General features: G+C 51.4%; 2 long non-coding RNA genes across 5 annotated transcripts in view; both read left to right on the forward strand.

The window, feature by feature from the left end:
- Positions 1-16,409, forward strand: part of LOC131401712 (uncharacterized) — a 100,721-nt gene extending 84,312 nt beyond the window's left edge. The window contains exon 4 of the long non-coding RNA XR_009217876.1: positions 16,389-16,409. This is a non-coding gene — a long non-coding RNA (uncharacterized LOC131401712). The remainder of the gene's footprint in view (positions 1-16,388) is intronic.
- On the forward strand, positions 407-8,943 carry LOC131401710 (uncharacterized). 4 transcript variants are annotated; one of them, XR_009217870.1, is made up of 5 exons: positions 408-459; positions 4,456-4,604; positions 4,676-4,742; positions 5,025-5,164; positions 8,808-8,943. It is a non-coding gene; the product is annotated as an uncharacterized LOC131401710 (long non-coding RNA). The 4 variants fall into 4 exon arrangements; XR_009217871.1 differs by having other exon boundaries at positions 5,034-5,164; XR_009217873.1 differs by lacking the exon at positions 8,808-8,943 and adding an exon at positions 5,514-5,584.
- Positions 16,410-17,281: the final 872 nt, after the last annotated feature.

Below are 17,281 nucleotides of genomic sequence, written 5' to 3' on the forward strand. Positions count from 1 at the left end.
GGTTGGGAAATCTGCTCCAGGGCCTGAAAATCTCCCGAGCCCTGAATGAAGTGTGGAAAATGTTGACAAGTCAGGGAGTCACTTACAGGGTCCCTAAATGACAAGCTTGTTTAAAGGGTCCAGAGTCTCCAAAAAGTCTCTGTCCAGCCAAGTGAGTTGAGCGACTCAAGTGCACACAGCACGAAACTGCTTTCTCCCATCTTGGGCAGCAGGTGGCTAGATAGGAATCAGGAAAATCCAGTCACAGCCAACAGTTACAATTAAATCAGTAAACACAAAAAAAGAAAAGTGAATGGGGTGGCCTTTCCATCCAACACCCTATAAAAGGCCTCAAAATCTTGTATGTGCCTTTTTTTTCCCCCCTCAGACACGAAAAGCATCCGTGGAGGTCAAGTTTGAGGTGAAACCAGGCTCTGGGTCCACCCGTCCTCGCTGATCCATGGATTTCTGTGTGACCAGGTGAGTACCCTGTGGACCTGGTACCAACAGTTTCCGGCAGCCTCTGCTGTGCCGAAGACCTGCCAGTGGGCTTTCCTGTGCTCAGGTTGTCACCACATGGAGTCACTTAGAGTGAGGGTATCTTGAGAAAAATTATTGATGTTTGATGGATGGAAAGATGGTAAGCTGTGTGGTTCTGTGTGGTAAATATTTCAGTAAGCACAGTTACATGCAAATAAGAACACATGAAACAAATGTAAATAACTGCAAATGTGTATTATAGTAGAAAATATAGATTTACTTGCATAATACTCAAAAGTCAGAATTTATATATAATATAAATACAGAAATGTTTTGCGTGTGTATGTAGTATTAGAAGACATCCCAGGAAATATTAGCAGGGATCCTCAGCAACATTGCTTAGACCCATTCAATTTGACTTCTAAAGTCCTATAAATCCTCCACAAAAATTTGAAATAAAGGAGCATTTAGGGAAAAAGATGATTGGAACTTTGTATTAATAACAAATTTAAAATTCAATTTGCCAGTAGCCAGATTTATTTTGAGCATTTTTTTCTTTATGACATTTCAAATCATTTGGAGGAATACTTAGCAACACTGTAGATTGAAGGGAAGGGCACTAGTCTCCAAAAAGACTGTCCTCTCTACCTTGCCTTCTAAAGGGAATTAACTTTGTTTCTTGAATCTTTTCTGGAAGAACAGTCTAGTGATTCATGTTGCAGAGAATCTTGTTAAATAATTTTGTATTTAGTTGTTGGCCTCTACTAATTGTGTTTGTGTGTGTGTGTGCCTTTTTCATTCTAGCTTTCCTGTGACGTTCTTAAGGGGAATGTGTGCTTGTCATGCAATAGCTAGTCTTTGAGTGTATAATTTATGGTGACCCACCATCCTCATTTATTCAGAACAGATGGGATTCCCAGGATACAGGATATTTAGTGTTCATACCAGGGCAGTCCCAGACAAACCGGGATGTTTCCTCATCTCATAAGCCAGGCCCTGGGCCACATGCATGGGTTCCTGGAGAACCAGAGAGACCTTGTCCCACCTCCATGGAATTTATATTGTATTTGGGAATTTGGATTTTAGACAGTTAATGATGAGAGTGATGTGGGAATTTGGCACAAGGGGACTCAACCTGAGGGGGCAGGGAAGCCCTCTTGAGAAGGACTGATATTTAGCTTGAGAGCTAGAGTTGGGACTGGATTTAGCTGGTCTGAAGGGTAGACTGGAGTGAGGGTGTGGGAGTGTGTTCAAGAGAGCGTTTCAGGCAGTGGGACCCGCATGAGGACACCCCTGAAGCAGAGAGCCTGTTGTGTTCATGAACTGAGAAGAGGGATGGATGAGCGGAGTCAACACAGGGGGAGAGGTGTGAGCCAGACCAGCGAGGGGGACAGGCTGGATCAGGTCAGGCGTGACTTGGGACTCTGTTCTAAGACCAGTGGGAACACTCTGGAGAGATGCGAACAGATGGCTGATGTGATTGGCGTTTGGTCTAAGCACTTTGGTTAAAATGGACCTGAGGTTTAAGATTGAATACTTAGGAGGCAGGAGGTGTTGGGAAGAAGATTACGAGTGAGATGATTGTTCCCTAGGTCTGGGTGATGGCTGTGGAGTAGGAAAGAAATAGAAAGAAAAGAACTTGGAGTGTAGAACCGAGAGTATGTAACGGTACTTTCTTGCCTGCATGTGTCAGATGGCACAGGGCACTGACTTTTCTCCTCGCTGCTGTCCGTGTAGACCTGCAGGCGCCCCCTCACCCAGGTCTGTGTGTTCACCCCACTTGGCCACTCACAGGCCCCCTTCCGCATCCTAAAGGAAGTCAGGCCTTACTTGTGTGGGGGTTGTCTCAGACGGGAGACACCGAGGAAAGCCCCTGCAGACATCAGAGCAGCCCCTTCAGCCTCTCCCTCAGCCTCCTCCCTTCCACTCTCCCACTTTACACACCCAGAAGGACACCTGCTCAGTATTGCACAGCCCCATGTTCTTCCTCCACCCGGCTTGATAAGGGTGGGGCAGCCAGCGGGGTGGACACCGTCTGCACCTTCCACTCTGAGCCCCGCAGGTCCCGGGCTGGACAGAGAGTGACTCTACTGGGAGCTGAACCATGAGTACCTGGGCGTCACCCACCTGGTTTCCCTCACCCTGGATGGGGACAGCCTCTATGTGAGTGGTGAGGGACTGGGCTACAGCCATACTCTCTCTGCCAAAGTTCTGTGTTGCCTCCGTTGCTCTAAAGTTAGTTTTGATCCATCTCTCTCTCCTGGTTGGAGTTCAGTCTTCTCATCACAGTGTGACCGTTGGGTTCAGCCACCTTCCACCTCGTTGCCACCTCCCTGAACACCCCTCCCCTCTTCCCTTCTGCTTTTCCCTCAAACGTCCCTACATCCTCCCTCACCCTTAATCATTTATGTTCACCCAACCTTCACTCAGCTTCTCTCGCCTTCTCTCCACAGGTTATACCTATGGAGCTGCAACCCCGATTACCACCAGTGAGTATTCCTGGCCCTGATGTCATGGGTCCCATCGCATTTGGGGTTGGGGAGCACTTGTTCTCCTTCACCCGCTGTCCTTGGTGAGGGAGGGACCTGGAAGGGCCCTAACTCATCCCTTCTCTCTCTTGGGTTCTGGTGGAGAGTCCCAGCCCAGGGTGAGAAAGCCTTAGACACAGACATGTTCTTCACCACATTCTGACCCCACATAGTTTTCACTTTTATTCTCCTGAAGCCCCGCCCTTGGTCCTCCTTTTCCAGGTATCCCATCCATCTGTCCACTTTTCTGCCCGTCCATCTCTTTCTCCTCTGTGTTCAGTCTCTCTTATTCACCCATCTCACTCTCTTGGGCTCCTCTCATCCACAGGCTTGCTCATCCCTCTACTCACACAGTGACCCGTCCCCTCACTCTCATTTATTCTTCACCTGTGAATGGTGGTCCTGGGACAGCCACTGTTGGAGCCCGGGTGAGCCTGGAAGCTCTTCCCACACTGTCCCTCCCTGATGACAGCCCTCTCCACAGCTCCCTAGCCGGCCACCACATCCCTGCATACTTGATCATCATCTGTGCCACCAGAAGCCACCACAGGTATCTGGGGGTGGCTATTCCTTTCCAAGAGAAGCTCTCCAGCCCCTACCAGCCAGTTGTGATCCAGGAGCTGGGAAGCCAGGTTGTGAAATTCTGGTTTTAAGACAATCATGCTGATCACAAAGATTATACCAACGATTCAGTCTAAGGCCAGGCCTCAGAGAGCCCCTAGTCTTGTGAATTAACACACCATTATAACACAATGTGGGAGGTTTTGGGGAGTGGCGTCTGGCATAATTTGGAGGGGAAGAGCTTGCTAGAGAAAGTTTCACCTGAATGGAGTCTTTAAGAATGATTAGGATGGACCCTGGCAAATAGAGGATGAAGAGTTTTCCTGGCAGAGGGGAATCCATGAGCAAAGGCTCCAGCCAGAAACAACATGCCGTATGGGGAGAATTGAAATGAATTTGGGTTGCGTGAAGCATGAAGTTTAACTCGCAGTAGATGGATAAAATGAGACTGAAAGGTCAGCAGGAGCCAGATTGAGTAAAGCCTTGAGTGCCAGGTCAAGAAGGTTGAACTAAACACTGAAGGCCATAGGGAGCCATGGGTTGTACTAGAGCAGTGGTGGCCCTAGTGAGGTATTCATTTCAGAAAGATTCTTCTAGTAGTCCATGTAGAAAATCCTTTAGACAGAGCATCCAGTGTGCCTGCTGGGGTGTTGTTCTGGGTGAAGGAAGTTAAGACTTGAGTTGGGACAGGGATGGAGCGTATGTGAGGACGAGTGTGCAAGGTGAATGGGTGTTACTGGGAGGGAGGAGGAGCTGAGCAGATATGCTGGTTCTGAATTGGGTGACCACAGGGGTGGGGGGTGGTGCCACTGTGAGAGAAGACGACAGATGATAATGAGTGCAGGACTCTGGTGTGGTCTCAGGCCAGCTCTCAGTGATGGCCATCGCTCTCCCTCTCGTCTTGCAGCTTTGGGGCACAACCTGAAGACCCTCACAGTCACTGTCACCATCTCCACCTTCTGGTATTCATCAGACAGGAGCAACAGCTCAGCCACGTTCAACTCCACTGAGAGGATCCTGCAGAGCTTGGTGAGACCCTGGTCCCAGCAGCTCCTGGTGGGTTAAATCCCACCCAGCCCCTCCCCCAACCCCTGTCCCTCCTGCTCATCCTCCTCCTTCCTCCCCAGCTGGATCCTTGTTCAAGAAGAGCAGCCTGGGCCCCTTCTCCTTGAGTGGCAGACTGGTCTCCCTCAGGTAAGGCCCTCCCTTGAGCACTTGCCCCTAATGACCACTTTTGTGACCACTCCTCTCTCAGTTTCCACACTCACCTCCCATTTCCTCCTTCTTGTTCTGGCCCAAACCCCACAGGTTTCAGGACCTCTCTCTAGAGTCCCCACGTCCCTCTCTCCCCAGGCCTGAGAAGGATGGGGCAGCCACCTGTGTGGACGCTGTCTGCACCCACCACCCTGACCCCGTGGGCCACCATGCCTCTGTGCTGGGAGCTGAGAGTCTGCACCTGTCTGCTCTTCCTCTCAGTGGCTCCAGGCTCTGCACCCTGGAGTTTATGCATGCAGAGAGAGCACCAGCTACATTTCCGCAACATCAACTGGAACCTCAGCAACCCGGAGCCCACATCCTCGGAGTACACCGCCCTGCAGAGAGACACCCAGGACCAGGTGGGGTCTCCCCTCTCCCGTCTCTCCTTGCCCTGAGAGCACCCTCATTCTTCTGCCTGACTTACATCTGTTACATTATTGTTTCAATCCTTCACTTTCCCTGCGTGTCTGGGTTCTCTAACTTTCCAGAGGTGATGTCCTAGCTGCCTTCCCCATTTCTCACGTGGGTAAACTGAAGCTCAGAAAGTGGAGTATTTTGCCTAAGGTCACACAATGAGTTAGGGGCAGAGCCAGGATTTGAAGTCAGGTCTCCCTTGCCCCAAGGTCTGTGATCTTTCACTGGCTCCAGTGGCCCCCTGTGTCCCCGGGAGACATCCATCTCACCCACTCTCCCTCCCATTTGTTCTAGGTCACAAAGCTCTACAGAGGCAGCCAGCTGTGAGACATTCCACTCCTGCCTGGTCACCGACTTGATGTAAGTTGAGGAGATTGGAAGCATTGGTTGAGCTGATGGCTGATGGCTCTGAGCTCCCGTGACACATCCTTGATCTGGAAGTCACTTACATGGTGCCCATTCTCCACCACATCCCTGTCAGCTAATCCTACCATCTCCATCCATAGGTTTTTGGGAGTTGAGAAAAGCATTAACATTTGGGGCCACCAACCTCCAGCATCCTCCTCCTCCTCCCCTTCTGGAGAGTTTCAACAAATATCAGCAGTCTAACTGTGCTCTCCAATAGTGAATCCGCTAACCACATGGGGCAATTTAAATTTTTTATAAACCGTTGGGATACGATTCACATATTGTGTGTGTGGTTGGTTGTATATTTTAGGTTTTTGTATATACAATGTCTTCTCCTCTGCAAAACTAATAGTTTTACCTCTTCCCTTCCAATCTGGGTTTCTTTTATTCCTTTTTATTGCCTAATTGCCCTCATTAGAACCTCTAGTACCTGTTATTAACATATGAGTTGAGGGAAGACATCATTGTCTTGTCCCTGGTCTTAGGGAGAAATTTTCAGTCTTTCACAGTGAATATGGTGTTAGCCTTGGGTTTTTCATCGATGCTATTTATAAGTTGAGAAAGTTTTTTTCTATTCCTAATTTGTTGAGTGTTTTCTTTTTTAGGCATGAAGGGCGTTGTATTTTGTGAAATTCTTTTCTATATATATGGTTGAAAATACGTGGTATTGGCCCTTATTCTATTAATATGGTGTATTACATAATCAAATTTTCAGATATTAAGCCAAGCCTTCAACTAGAGGTGAGAGATTAAGATGTTCTCAAGTCTGTCCTGGGCCTGCAACATCCCTGAGCCTTTGTGGCCTTCTAGATGCCCACAAGTACACTGCAGCTTTCAAAGCCCCCTGTGGACATCTCATTCCCCCAATTTTTCTTCTAACTTTTTGGCTCACCTCTTACCTGCCTCAGCTGGAATCACTCCCTCATGCCACTACAATAGAAAACAATTAGTGCTGATTGTTTTTACCAAGTGCCTTGGGGACCTACATTTCACCCTGGGCAAGCTCTGAGTCAAATAAGGACAAGCCCTGAACATGGGGCTTTTTCAGGGAGCTGCCAGGCAGGTCAGCTAGTGACAGTTCGATGGGGATGGTATTTTCAGAGCTCTAAACCTATTATGGCTGCTTGGCTGCTGGTTGTCTCAGCTGCCATGGTTCTAAGACTGATGGTTTTCAAAGTTATGGAGGATATTGTGAGAGCAGGATGGGAATAGTGAAAGTTATAGTGCCACAAAATTTGCTACCTTTATCAAGATTCCACCGTGTGTCTTCACTAAACCCTCCTCAGATTCTTACAAGCCTTTGATTAATTTCTAGGCTTCTGAAAAGTTGATTTTGACCATTTTTACCAGTGTTCTCATTGTTTTTATGCTTTTTCAAAAGTCCTTACTCCAAAGTTTCAAAAATGTTCTCCCTGTGGTTATTTATTTATATATTACGTACTTGAAATTAAATTACATGAGAAATTCAGTTCCTCACTCACACACACTAGCCACATTTTAAGTGCTCGATAACAACATGGGGCTAATAATGAGTGTATTTGGGAGTGCAGACAAATGTTTACGTTACTGCAGAAAGTTCTTTTGGACAGGACCCAGAAGCAAGGTATCTAAAATCAGGGTAGAATTCCAGACACCCTTCTTCATCCTTTGTGCCCTTCCAGGTCTGTCCCCCACAGTAACTACACTGGAGTGGACTCCCTGTGTACCTTGCCACCTTGGCACAGAGACTGGACAGAGTTGCCATCTATCAGGAATTCCTGTGGCTGACCCAGAATGGTACCCAGCTGCAGAACTTGACCCTGGACAGGAAGAGTGTCCTTGGTGATGGTAAGGCTCCCTGGTCATTGGGAAAGGAAGTGAGGCCTTTCTGGGGACTCTGGATGCCTGGGGCTGAGAGGGCATTGAACTTTCTCAGGCTGGCAGGTGGTGGCACATTCCCCCAGTCTTTCCTCACCATTGAGAGAGATAAAAGGACACCAGTGTAATATAGGTGGCCCTCACCTTCTCCTAGACAGCTCTGTGACCTCAAACTAGTCACCGCCATTCTCTGGACATTTGTTTCCTTATCTCTGTACTGAAATCCACTGGGCCAGATGGTCAGTGAGGGCCTCCAGCTGTGTGTGAAGCAGACTTACAGGATTGGGGGTGGATGTGTTTCCTGATCCATAGGCTATAGTTTGCCACGTCCCACTCTAGATGAGCACCAATGTTCTAGAACTTTCTGCAGTGGTGGAATGTTCTATATCTGTGCTGTCCAGTGCATAGCCACATGAGACTGTTGAGTGCTCGAAGGATGATATTGTGACTCGTCTTTATTGTTACTGATTTTTAATGTTACTGAGGTACTAGAATTTTTATTTTATTTAACTAAAGTTAATTTTAATTCAAAAAGAGACTTGTTGCTGCTGCATATCAGACAGCACACCTCTAAGTGGTTGTCTGGATAGAGGTCCACGTTGGGGGACCTGCACCCCTCCCCCCATGTCCACTGGGTGCTGTGTGTCCTACCCTCCTGGAGTTTATGTTGTAGCTGACAATAACAAGAATAGAGAATTGAAACTTATCAATTATTTGATGTGAACAAACTCATACTTGCAGGCGGAAATCAGAAAAGACTTCCTGCAGGAAATTACATTGTAGGTTAATCCTAGAAAATGAATATTAAGCAAATAAATAAAGGAGAAGGGGATGATGTGTTTCTAGGCACGGAAGAACACTTTTGAGTTGGATTTTACAAATTTAGAGAGAGCCCATAGGCTTGCCAACTGTGATGACCCATTCTCCCCACGGCCGTTGTAAGACAGTCCATTCAAATTCACTCATCTGTGCCCAGAGGTATGAATTTGGTTTAATTAATTACACTTTTGTTCTGTGATAATGGCCTTGGATTTTGTAGCAAAGTGTGCTCACTTTTTAGAGATGGAACTAAAATGGGATGAAACATCATGATGTCTACTTGACTTTAATATTTCTTTGAATACGTGGGATGAATCAAGTGTGGCAAGTGTTAATAATTTATACATTGATGAAATATTGTTTTAATTGGATGGAATATACATTGGTAAATCTAGATGATGGATGTTTATGAGACTGTTCCCTTTATTTTTCTGTGTGTCTAAAAAGTTATATTAAAAAGAGTGAAACACACTCACATGCATTCTCCATTTTATTCACTTCCAGAATATTCTCCCAACAGAGATGACACCTTGATTTTGAAGCCTAGTAAGCCTGCAGGAAGCCCCAGCCCAGGGTAGGAGGCGAGTATCTTGATGCTGTGCCTCATCGAAGAGAACCATGTGAACAGGTTTTTGGATGATGAGGAAAGTTGGCCAATCCCGTGACTTTCCGAGGCTCTGGCCCCCGGAAAACCTAGAATGAGAGTGTGTTAAGTCACTTTAGACGTTGGCTCAGCCCTCACCTCGAATGTGTGTGGCCTTTTGGAAGGAGGAACCATGAGGTAACAGTGTAGGCCAGGGCAGGCCACTCTAGGTCAGGCCAGAACTGTGATCCCAAAAGGACAGCCCCACACCCCTTGACCCTCATTGTGTGTTTGTGGGGGGGGGGAGGTGGAGTTAGGGAAGTTGGGGATGTGGAGGATCCAGGCTGGGCAGGAGCATGAAGCTAGATGGTGGGAGTTGGGCAGTGTGTCATGTTGATACTCAAGATCTTGGCTGCAGGAGAGGAAGGTGAGTGCTGGGGACCAAGCTCCTCTATCCGCATGTGAATGCCAGGACCTCAAGGTGACTCTCATTCCTTTCCTGGTGGAGTCTGTGCAGATGCCGCTCTGTGCCTGATCTGTGTTGGGGTTTCCCACTGTGGCAAACTCCAGGCAGGCCCGCTGATCCCCCCTGGCCTGACTGCTGCGCACTGTCACTGCAGAGCTGCACCCAGGAGATGGTTGAGGAGCTGGTGGATGCTTTCCAGTTTGCCATCTCCCTGGAGTGGACACAGGTGCACCAGTCCATCAATGACCAAGGCTGCTCTTATGTGAGTGTGGGTGCAGAGGGGTCTTCACACCCAGGGCCCTGAGATGATCAACGCAGTGCTAAAATCCAGACTCAAATCTGAGACTCCACTGGGAACCACTGCCCCAGAATTTTCTCACTAGAGTGCCCCACAGTGCCACTCTCAAAGGAATCTGAACCTCCACTCCTCTCCACAAGCTACACAGGAGGGTAGAAAGTCACCTCAGTCCTCCTGGTGGTTCACCATTGTGTCACTGACTGTATGTCCCTCCTCCTCTCCCCCAGTGTGAGCATGAGTCCACTGTGAATTTAAATGAGGCCTGCAGGATGCGTGCCTTCCAGGTGGCATGATGCAGAAGCTGACAGAGTCCATGGCACCAGCTTTCCTGAGTAGGAACATCTCCAGCTTCACCACCTTCATGGTCAAGTAATCAGCCTCAGACACATCCCACCGGGTCCTGGACCAGCTGTTTACTAGGTGAGTAGCCACTCCCTCCTCAGCACAGTGGTGACTCTGCCCTCTGCCAGCTGTGTACCTTGGGCAAATCCCCACATCTCTCAGAGCCTCAGTTTGCTCTTCTGAAAAGTGGGGGGGGGTAAATTTCATGGTGGTCTTGTAGGGACTAATGGGATCAGCAATGGCAGGTGCTTACCTGGTGCCTGGATCTGCAGAGAGGGCTGTAGACATGCTGTGGTTGTTCATGGTTATTATTTCTCTCTTTGTCACGAAAAGTAGTCTGCCTCATCCTTTTCTGGGATGTGGCCTTTCTGAGTTTGGAAAAGCACATGGAAACCACCCTGTCAAGGAGGTGGAGATTCTGTCCAGCTGGTCCTGGTCGTTTTCCTTGTGGTAGCCAATTAGGGCTCTCTGTGGCAGCAGAGGGGCCCCAGTCCCACTCAAGTGTCTGCAAAGGTTCTGGTTGGACTTCAATCATGCAACCATGTAGATTAAGCACCTACTACATGCAGGACTTTTGGAGACACTTAGCACAACTCAGTGAATAAAGGCGATACAATCACTGGGCCTCAATTGTTGTCTGAGAGTCAGACAGTCACATTGGACATCATTCGCAGGTCCTGTCCTCCATCGTACATCCTAAGTGGTGCCCTGATAGCCTCCTTTACATCTAGAGGCATCTTTCCTTATTCCAGCCAGGAGGGCAGAGCACAGGACCATCTGAAAACGTGAGTGGTCTTTGGGTCCCGAAAAAAGGGCTTCCTGTCTCTACAGAAGAAGGTGTGGAGGGAGAGATGGGGGCTGTGGCTGGGGCGGGCATTTCAGAACCCACATCTCATGCATCTTTTGATTTCCATGGGAAGGCCGAGGTCTGGTGGCTTCCAATCCAAGAGAACAGGATTCAAAGAGCTTGGATGGGTGTCAAGACCCCTGGGAATCAGAAGGGTGGCTTGGCTGAGTTGTCCCCAAGAGACCCATTCCCACCACAGACCCATCAAAATCTGCCTCCCCACATCCACCTCTTCTGAAATCAACCTCCAGGCCCAAGATAGGAGATGTGTGAGCAACCTGCTCACAAATCTGCCTCAGTGCTCAGTCCAGTTGTACAAGTGCATGGAGGGCTGGGCTGGGCTGTGTCCCAGCCCTTTGGGAGAAGAGTGTCAGTGAGAAGAGAGTCACGACAGAATCTGTGTTCAACCTGCTGTATAAGCAGACCTGCCACTGCCAGGGTAGCCTCACAGGGACCACTGCTGCCGTGGGGCTCTCCCTTGGATGGGAAGGGGCAGGCATACGGGCCCAGTCCCAAGCCAGGTGCCTTGGGGGAGAAGTGTGGAGGGAAAGGCCAGGCTTCTGACTCTGTTGCCAACTTGCCTCCCCCAGTGCCATCTCTTCTCTGGTATGAACCTGCCTGGATCCAGGGCAGGATTTCTGGGAGCCCCTGCACTATCTCTGCTTCAGAGCGAAGCTGGTCTCTCTGCATGTCAGCTTGCCTGGCTCGGGGCTGCAGGGACACGCCTACCTTCTCCAGGTCCAGCTGGAGCATCCACGGCCCATTGAGGCAGAGCTGGAAAGTGAGGTGACTGCAGTCTGGGAAGAAAATTTGCTGAGTGTTCAGAGGCTTTGTTCCCTTCAAGGCAGTGGGGTCTTTCCTGTCTTTGACAGGCACAGGGGAAATCAGCTACTTGAGTGACATTGTTTCTTTCTCCTGCTGCAGTACCATCTCAAGATCTCCCCCTAGCTCCAGAGCCAGAGCAAGGGCCAGCTCCACGGCTAGATCCAGCTCCAGCTCTAGTTCCACCACCTGTGCCAAAGCTGGAGCCAGTGTCACCTCCATCAGTCCCTCCAGGGCCAGAGCCACCACCAACATCAGCTCCAGCCCCAGTGCCAGCTCCTGAGCTGGAGCCAGCTGGACCATTGGCTCTAGGGAGAATCCTCCCTCCACCTGGAGAGATAACAGCAGAGCCATATCCAGCCCCAGAACCCACCTGCCCCTGAAACTTGACCAGCAACAACCTTCTGAGGGAGGAGAAGCCTGACTTCTTGGAGTTCCCTCCCCAGCCGGTGGCAGAGCAGTTGACACTGATGGATGTGTTGAGCAGTGGGGCTCTCAGGGCAGGTGGGGCCGGCCTTCCCTGTGCCATGAGCTGCCCCACACCTGCCATTTCCTGATCCAGAATCCCATGATCTCGGTCCAGCTTCCTTGCTTACCCTCATGTAACCTGAGCAGCTTTCTTATCTCCCAAGCCTTTGCTGTTCTCATGTGGACAGTAGAGATGGACACTGAGAGCAGCTGCCATGCAGAGTGGCTGTACAGATGGATGAGGTGGAGCAGAGAGGAAGTTGGGCATAGTCTGTGCTTTGGTGAGGGAGGGGAGTACACTGAAGTGCTGTCTGCTCCTGGGGTAGTTCACTCATTTGCCCAGGAGACCTCAACAGGCTCAGCACTTATTAGGCACCTCATGTGTACATGACTACATGGCAGGCAAACAAAGCCCGTGGTTGTTGCTCCCTTGGGGGAATGTGCATCTGAAAGAGGAGTCAGACCCCAGGATGATCAGAATGGGTGGAAGATGCCCCTAGAGATGGTCAAGCAGGAGCCGAGTTCTGGTGCTTGGACGAAGTGAGACTGGGCGGTGAGCAAATGCCACTTCCCTGCGCCACAGTATTGGGTCCTGGGTCATCCTGTGCTGGGTACCCTCAGGGGACACTGGCAACACCCAGGGACTCCCACAAGCCTCAGGCCGCTTTCTCAGCATCCTGATCTCCAGCTCTCATCACTGACCCGGCCTGGGACTGGGGGCTGCGGACGCTGAGCTGGGCTGTGGCAGGGCTGCATGACACTCCCTGTCCTCCCCAGGAGCTCTTCAAGAAAGTGATGCCCCATGACTTCCTGGACTCCAGCTGGTCCCAGTGGGACAACAGGGCCAATGAGCACCTTGCACCCACTATCCATGCCACCACGACCCACTTTAACAGAGTGGTCAAATGTGTCATCACCACCTGCCTCGGGGACCCGAATATGGTGGCCCAGGACAGGACCAGGGTGGTGGAGCTCTGGATCCAGGTGGCCAAGGTAACATGTGGGAGGCCCTGGGAACCCCTCTCTGGAGTCGTGGGAACCGTTCCTTCTCCTTACTCAGTTCTCAGGATTGAAGTCTGTGGTCTGAGCCTTCGCACAATCCTTAGGCCCCTCCTGCCAGGGACTCGATGACCTGACTCCTGGTCCCAGTGGTAGGAAGCTCACCCCATCCTGGGCTCCTTCCTTGGCTTGAGCTAAAATCCTCCTCCCTGAGAGTGTTCCTCATCAGGGTCCAGCTGTGCTCTTCCCGGGTTTCCTGAGCCTCTGTCTCATCCAGGACAGGAGACGTCCACGAGAGGACAGAAGCCAGAGGAAGCAAGGCTCCACCTCCCCCTCACAACACATTCTCTTCCCTTCCCCAGAAGTGCCAAGGCCTGAGGAACTTGTCTTCACTCCATGCCATCCTCTGGGCAATGCAGAGCCCCACCATTCAGACTTTAAAAAAGACATGGAGGGGCCGGCCCCGTGGCTTAACGGTTAAGTGCGTGTGCTCGGCTGCCGGCGGCCCGGATTCGGATCCTGGGTGTGAACCGACGCACCGCTCCTCCGGCCATGCTGAGGCCGCGTCCCACATGCAGCAACTAGAAGGATGTGCAGCTATGACAGACAACTATCTACAGGGGCTTTGGGGGAAAAATAAATAAATAAAATCTTAAAAAAAAAAAAAAGACATGGAGACGGGTGTTCAGGTGGGTAGACCTCTCTCGATGAGAGGCACCACCTGGGTGGACCAGACACTCCACACAGGGCTGCCATTGCCCTTCAGTAAGCTGGGACTTCCTGGGAGACAATGAACCCTGGGGACAGGGTCTGACCTGGTTGGGAGGCATGGAGTCTTTTTGGAAACTTAGGCCAGTGGTTCTGCCTCAGGAATCAGTTTCCCGAAGTGCCAGACCCTGGCTTGAACCAAATTGAAGATTTTCAAGTGTTTGCTTTTCAGCAACAGAACTCTCTGTCCACCTGAAATCAAAACTCTTTAAAACAGGTTTGTTCAGTAGATAAGAGATTGAAGGCCCCAGGTGGCAACAGGAGAGCCCCCTCCCCAGTCCCAGAGACCTCTGGGCTCAGAGGACACATTGAAAATGCTCATCCAGGCTGTCTGGATAATTCTGCATTTTCAAACAAAAGGGATTTACCTTTAAACCACCCCACAGTGTTTCATTCCTTTTTTCCCTCCTCAGGAGGAACTGCAAAAATTTAAAACCTTGTGCAGATTGGACCAGCGGGAGAGGAGGAAGCTGCTCACGGAGGTGAGTGGAGGCTCGAGATCTGGAAGGAGGGAAGGTGAAGGGGGAGGAGGGAAAAGGCAGGGTGTTCTTTGGTAAGTTTTTCACTTAATGTTCCCTGAGAAATAACGGTGTGTCTTGTCAAGCTTGACAGGAAGCAGGGGATGTGAGCTGCAGGGGCAGGTGGGGACTGTTTGGGGTAGGAGGCCTTTGTCATGGTGTAGAGTCGTGTTGGTTGGACTGTTCCCGGAGGTGAGGAGCTGGCAGAATGAGCAGGTCTCTGGCTTCCATGCGGACCCATCAGCTGGCCCTCATCTTCCTCCAGGCTGGCGGGTGGATGGAGTGGGTGGGGTTTCTTTCTTCCTAAAGCAGCCCAGTCTGTCCTCAGGAAGCCAGGTCCCTGCTGCTCCTTCGGTCTTCACTGCACCTCGCAGGGAAGAGCACCCTGCCTGCCCCAGGGACGGGCACTGTGTGGTCACACAGGCCAGGTAGACACACGGGCTGCCCAGCCTTGGAACGTATGGTGGATCTGGGACAGAACTGTGTGCTCTCTGGGACTCTGCACTCTATCCCGATAGTGGTCATTGCTGACAACCCAGTGAGAGTCTACCCCGGTGCCTTGTTGACAAGGATACGCCCCAGATGGCAATGAGAATTATCGGGGAAACTACAGATTCTGAATGGACCTTCCTGGCAGGACATTAGAAGTTTCCAAGTAAAAAAGGATGCAAATGTCACCATTACATAGCGCCCTGGTCACCCCCTACACTGTCACTCAGATGTGGCTGAAAGGGGTCCCCTTCCTGAGGGAATGAAGGAGGAGTTCTGTGCAGGGACAATCCTGAGGGGATCCTAGGGAGCTGAGGCGTTTGGCATGGCCTCAGGTCCAACCTGGAGTCAGAAAATCCCAGTGGCTCGGACAGGCAGAAGCCACTTGGATATGCCCCCTGAGACACCTTTTGCCTCCCCATCCATGCCTCAGCCTGACTAAGCGCCTAGACACACCCTGAGAGTCCAGAGGACAGGACCTTGGTCAGAGGTGTGTCTGGAGGAGGAGTGAAGGCCGGGGGACAGGGCCTTTGGCTGGGAGGGGGAGCGGTCTCTCTTCTGTGGGCCCCTGAGCAAGTCACCGCCCATCTGTGGGCCTCGGTCTCCTCATCTGGGAAATGGAGGGAGATGATCTGTGGTGCAGGCCTCACAGGGGTGATGAGGTACAAGGGGGAGAGAAATGTGCAGGAGCTTTGTGCTCCTCCTCCTTGAGGGGCGAGGGGAGAGTACTGGTGACAGTCAGATGACACTGAGTCCTCAGGGAACCCTGAGAGGCATAGGGAGTCCTCCTCACACTTTCCTGATGAGGAGAGAGGCTTAGGGGCCTGGGCAGGCCTGAGGTCACAGAGGAGAGAGTGTTGGAGCTGGGCTTGACTAGAATCAGAGCACTCTAGAATAGGAGCAGCCATAGACACCAGATGTCCATGGTCCAAGATCAGGGGCCTGGGAGACACAGGGAAGGGAACATGGCCTCCGGAGCCTGTCCTTGAACCTGCAGGATGTGACCTCTGTGAGGGCTACCCTGGAGATGGACCCCCAGGGAGCCCAGGAGAGGTAGCAGCAGGTGAGGGGGCCTGAGGGGGAGGGTCCAGGTGTCAGAGGAGGGGGTCTCCTCCCTCATGGCTGGAGGCCTCCCCAAGAGAGGAGTCCCTCCTCCTCCAGCCCAGCTCCTAGGGCCCCAGAGCTTGAAATGTCTGCCCTGGAAGTGATCACGAGGAGGCCTGGAATGGCTGGGCCGAGGATGGATTTGGGGGGGGAGTGGCAGGGACCACACAACCTGGGATTTGCCAAAAGCCGCCCCTGCTAGCTGACGGGGACGTTGGGTGGTCCTGGAGGGGGCAACTGGGGGGAGGCTGCTGAGGGTCCTAGGCTGTTCTCTGTGGGAGTCTGTGGTGGGAAGGAGGATGGGGTGAAGTGATTTGGGGGATGGTCCATGGGGGCACCTGAGAGGTGGGACTCATCGCCCCTCCCACCCTGATTTCACAGGGTGTCATCCCCTTCCTGGGCATGTACCTCTATCACCTGAAGCTGCTAAACATTGGGATGGAGGATGATCTGGAAGTGAGTGAACCTGGAGTTGGGCCAGGGAGCAGGAACCTGATGTTTGGGATGAGAAAGCCCTGCACTGGCCCCTGAGCTCTCAGTACCTGGCAAACCTCCTCTCATGAGAGACCCACGGCCACCCCTGGGAGCTGGGGAGTCACGCTCATCTTAGCGATGCGGGAACAGAAGCTCCATGTAAGCCCCCCATGAGGCTCCCCGGCTTGGGGAAGCTCAGAGCTGCCTGCCTGCAGAGCTGCAGGAGGCTGTGTCTGAGCTGCACTCAGCCTCCCCATCAGGCCCTGCCGCTGGGGGAGTGCCATCAGTCCCTGCAAGTCAGGAAGCACATCTGTGGTCCAGCTGTCCCTTCTTGCCTGAGGCCTCAGTCTTCCCGTCTGTCATCAGAAATGGGTGGGCTACAAGGTCTCTGGCTTCAGCTCCCCTGTCCCTCCTGTTCTGGAGCCCAGAGCCTGGCCCAGTGTCAAGTTCTGTTTGTGGAAGTTCTGTCCTCTTCTGGGCACTGACAGTCCTGCAGCCTGAGAAGGGATGGGATAGGGGCTGGGTATGGGCTTGGCGGGCTCCTTCTGATGGACATTCGCTGTCTCCTTTCCAGGGAAATCTGGTGAACCCCAGAAATGGCGTGAGGTGAGCAGCTGTGGGGAGGGTTGGGAAGTGGAAATCACAGACCTCGCGTGGCAAGATGTTTTGTGTCCTCATCCCTCGGGTCTTACATTTATTGGATGAGTTAGATCCACAAAGTTGGGAATCCCATCACGTTGGCAGGTGCAGGAGGGGCTGGTATCAAGGACACCTTCCTGGATGAGGAACTAATTCAAGCC

Source organism: Diceros bicornis, assembly GCF_020826845.1.
Source record: "Diceros bicornis minor isolate mBicDic1 chromosome 13 unlocalized genomic scaffold, mDicBic1.mat.cur SUPER_13_unloc_1, whole genome shotgun sequence".
Lineage (NCBI taxonomy): Eukaryota > Metazoa > Chordata > Mammalia > Perissodactyla > Rhinocerotidae > Diceros > Diceros bicornis.